The sequence below is a fragment of the Neophocaena asiaeorientalis genome, unplaced genomic scaffold (genome assembly GCF_003031525.2).
Source record: "Neophocaena asiaeorientalis asiaeorientalis breed wild unplaced genomic scaffold, Neophocaena_asiaeorientalis_V1.1 scaffold487, whole genome shotgun sequence".
In the NCBI taxonomy this organism is placed as follows: Eukaryota; Metazoa; Chordata; class Mammalia; order Artiodactyla; family Phocoenidae; genus Neophocaena; species Neophocaena asiaeorientalis.
The window spans coordinates 1,012,775-1,017,457 of NW_020173398.1; the positions used below are offsets into that span (position 1 = coordinate 1,012,775).

At 38.9% G+C, this 4,683-nt stretch overlaps 1 pseudogene; it reads right to left on the bottom strand.

Annotated features, from left to right (window-relative positions):
- Positions 1-3,471: 3,471 nt before the first annotated feature.
- LOC112401068 (uncharacterized) lies at positions 3,472-3,623 on the bottom strand (annotated as a pseudogene).
- Between the last annotated feature and the right edge of the window lie 1,060 nt (positions 3,624-4,683).

A 4,683-nucleotide genomic window follows, 5' to 3' on the forward strand; every position in this document is an offset into this window, starting at 1 on the left:
TTCACCCATTAAACAATAGCTACCCATTCTCCCCTCTCTCCAGCCCCTAATAACCTCTATTCTACTTTCTGTCTCTGAATTTGCCTATTCTAGGTGCCTATATAAGTGGAATCAGATAATATTTGGCCTTCTGTGTCTGGCTTATTTGATTTGGCCTGATGTGTTCAGGTTTATCCATGTTGTAGCATGGATCACAGTTTCATTCCTTTTTAAGGCCGAATAATATTCCATTGGATACATACCACGTTTTGTTTTGTTGAATATTATTGTCCAATGTCTTGTTGAGCCATTCATCTACTGATGGATATTTGGGTTGTTTCCACCTTTGTCTAATGTGAATAATGCTTCCCTGAATATTAGTATACAAGTATCTGTTTTCAGTTCTCTTGGTTGTATACTTATGACTGGGATTGCTGGATCATACGGTGATTCTATGCTTAACTTTTTGAGGAATCACCGAACTGCTTCCACAGGGCTGAATCATTTTACATTCCTTCCAGCAATGCACAGCGTTTCAATTTCTCCCCATCCTTGCCAGTACTTGTTATTTTCTGTTTTGTTTTGTATGTAATAGCTTTCCTAGTGGGTGTGAAGTGGTATCTCATTGTGGTTTAATCATCTACATTTAAGCTCGCATTTGAGAGGAAAGGGAATTGAAATTAAGAGAGATAAATAACTTACAGTTAGTAGGTAGTGAAGGAGCAACTACAGTTAAGTTCTCCCAACTCGAACCAAGGTTGTTTTCTTCTTCAAAATCTTGTCTTATTGTACCATTACAATATTTTTTTATCTATTTGGCTCCTTACATATTTTATTTGACTTATATTTAGAAGTAAAATAGGAGACTTCCCTGGTGGCACAGTGGTTAAGAATCCACCTGCCAATGCAAGGGACTTGGGTTGGAGCCCTGGTCTGGGAAGATCCCACATGCCACGGAGCAACTAAGCCTGTGAGCCATAACTACTGAGCTTGTGCTCTGGAGCCCGTGAGCCACAACTACTGAGCCTGTGTGCCACAACTACTGAAGCCTGCACACCTAGAGCCCATGCTCTGCAACAAGAGAAGCCACCACAATGAGAAGCCCATGTACTGCACGGAAGAGTAGCCCCTGCTCGCTGCAGCTAGAGAAAGCCCGTGCACAGCAACAAAGACCCAAAGCAGCCAAAAATAAATTAATTAATTTTTTAAAATTTTATTGCTTAAAAAAATGTAAAATAGGGTAGTGTCCACATAATATTAGGTTTAACCATGTGCGATTGTTGTTTTTGTAGGCCAACACAATCAAGTATCAGAAATTTTGTATGGTTCAACTTAATATTGAAACATGCTCCTGTTATCAAGGATGTGTTGGGGGGAAAAAGTAAAATTTCAGAATATAGCTAAAAATATACTGAAAGAAAAGTTGTTTGATACACTTTGGAGGGTGAAGGAACAGAAGACTTTCTGGATATACAGAGTAGTTTATAGGTCCCTTAAATTTGGATTGCATTGTTACTTTATCCATGTATATTTAGAGATATGTTCAATGTATTCTTCTAATTCTAAAGCACTTTAATTGTATCTTAAGACATATAAGTGTCTTGTTGAATTTTAAAGACCTTTAAACTAATATAAGCCAGCGTTATTCTCATATTCTCAGAACCACCCAATTTTAATTCATATTTAAAATGATATATGGAAAAGAAAGGGTCATTGTGCAGCAGGTCTGCAACTAATTCCCTTTTGTTTCTAGGAGACACTTCTGGGAAAGGAAGAAGGGAGGTGATCTGGTTTAATTTTCTTATGATCATTCTACTAAATAGACCTCCTGGCAAAGAAGCCAGTGGTATTGCTGGCTGAAGAGTCCTTACCTATGGCATGCTTTTAGCAGAATATATCTAGTTGTCTACGATTGCTTATGGTAACCAAACCTGGAATCTATGAATTTAGGAAATGGCTTCCTGGAAAATATGTAAGCTATGTAACTACCTGGGTATAAAATGGATACTTCATGATTAAAATGACTTTTGTTTTAATGTGATGCACACATTGCTTAGAAACCTCATCTGTTAATCTCGGCCAGAGCTGTGTTGATGGTCCCAGATCCTACCCTACTTCACCTGTGTCTCATGATTATTTGTATCCTTGAAACTGTAGAGAAGCTTGATTCTAGGTAATTCTCTGGTTTGTTGAGTTTGATTTGACAATCTGATCCTTTGTGTTATCCCATTATGTGAATTTTGGATGTCACCTGTAATTCTCTGATTTATAGCCACATTGTATGTAAGATATATCCAAATGAATACATATAATGGGCTTTTTAATAGCTGCATAGTATTCCATTAGGCATAGGTATCATAATTTATCCAGTTTCCTATTGAAAAATATTTTGATTGTTTTCATTCTTTTTGCTATTATAAATATTACTGTGATAAAGATCCTTATTAATAGGTCAACTTGCACAATTGGGAGAATATTTATAGAAGTAGAATTTCTGGGTCAAATGATGTGTGCATTTTCAATTTTAAGAGCTATTGCCAGGACTTCCCTGGTGGTCCAGTGGTGAAGACTCTGTGCTTCCACTGCAAGGGGCACAGGTTCGATCCCTCATAGGGGAACTAAGATCCCATATGCTGTGCAGAGTGGCCAAAAATGTTTTTAAAGAATTAATAAATAAGAGCTATTGCCAATTTGTTCCTTATAGATATTACGAATGTATACTCCCATCAATTATTCACCAAACCAAAAAGTGAAAATTTTTATATCATTTTAAGTTTAATTTGCTTTTCCCTTGTGGGTACAATTAAGCATCAGATAATACATCTTTTTAAAAATTTAATATTTCATTTTACGTCTGGGACCTGGATGGGTAGTTTGGTCATAAGGTGAAACATAAGGTGATGCTGCGTTAAAGATGTCCTCCTTCACAGATTTTTGATGCCCGAAATTCTCTGCAAAACCCCCAGCTTCAGTTCAGTCATTAATCTCATGTTAAAACAAGCTCCATATAGAACAATGATAATTATCAGTCTTTGGGTCTTAGTGCAAAAGACGACTCTGAGTGTGGTTAAACAAGAGGGAAGTGAGTCCTGCTTATGGCAGAAAAGGCACTGGGAAGGAAATCTCCTCCTTATAAATGCTTTCAACCAACTGGCAGTAGGAAGGATACAGGGAATAATGACAAGTAGTTTTAGAAGTGGTAGAAAATCACTTCACATTAATGGAGAAAGTGGCATCACAAGTTGTTGTTTTTGTTTGTTTGCTTTTAAATTCAGATTCCGTGGAAACTGTCAAAAATTGCCAATGCTGGGCTTCCCTGGTGGCGCAGTGGTTGAGAGTTCGCCTGCCGATGCAGGGGACACGGGTTCGTGCCCCGGTCTGGGAAGATCCCACATGCCGCGGAGCGGCTGGGCCCGTGAGCCATGGCCACTGAGCCTGCGCGTCTGGAGCCTGTGCTCCACAACCGGAGAGGCCACAACATCGAGAGGCCCGCTTACCGCAAAAAAAAAAAAAAAAAAAAAAAAATTGCCAATGCTGACTATTTTTCAAGTCGTCCTGACAGGGCATTGGGAAAAGTTTTCAATTAGCAATAATCGCGCCTTGGATAAACCTCATTGGCTCTGATACTGCCACTGCGCAAAGCTACAAGTTTTTAAAGAAGGCAGTGGAATGGTTGGAATATTTAAATACAAGATGATTCTTGAACAGTTACTAGGGTTGACTATAAAATGTGTTGCTGAAACAGGGAAGCCAAACTAGATATTTTATAGGGAGATATAAAGAACCTAGACTAATGATTATGTACACCAAGAGGGAACAATTTTTTATCTAAAAGTAGATAATCAACATCATCATCTTCACCATAATTTTAACATAGACAGTTGTTTCACCATTGCCCTGCTGTTCTGAGTCAAGTTCCTTCCAAAACAACAGAGTAATTGAGAAGCAAAAAAAGCACTGTTTGTAATGGTGTGTGCAGGATGAAGAGGAAACGAGAAAGGATGGTAAAGTTTCTCAGGGGTAGTAAGAACCTGGAGCAGTTGCCACCATTGGGCCTGAAAGGCCCAGGGGAAAGAGCAACTGTTAGAATGCAAAGAAAGTAGCTCAAGTTGGAGGAAAGGGATCCGGGACAGGAGCCTCGGCCTTCAGAAAAGGATGCAACGACCAGCAGAGAGAGAACAAGTGGAATAAATACTTCAAACTTATTCTCTTCATGCTCTCTCTTCTCTTGTCAGTGGCCCCCATTGGCTGAATCTAATTGGAAACCATGTTATGCTGAATAATGACCCTCCAAGATGTCCATGTTCCAATCCTTAGAACCTGTGAATATGTTACTTAAATGGCAAGAGACTTTACAGATGTGATAAAGAATATTGAGATGGGAAAATCCTGGGTGGGCCCAATGTCATTGTAAAAGTCTTTTTTAAGTGAAAGAGGGAGGCAGGAGAGTCAGAGCGAAAGATTTGAAGATGTTATGTTGCTCACTTTGAAAATGGAGGAAGGGGCCATAAACCAGGGAATGCAGATGGCCTCTAAGAAGTTGGAAAAGACAAAGAAATATTCTCCTCCAAACCTCCAGAAGGAATGCAGCCATGGCAACACCTTGATTTTAGCCTAGTAAAACTTGTTTCAGACTTCTGACCGCCAGAACTGTAAGATAACAAATTTGTGTTATTTTAAGCCACTAAGTTTGTGGTAATTTGT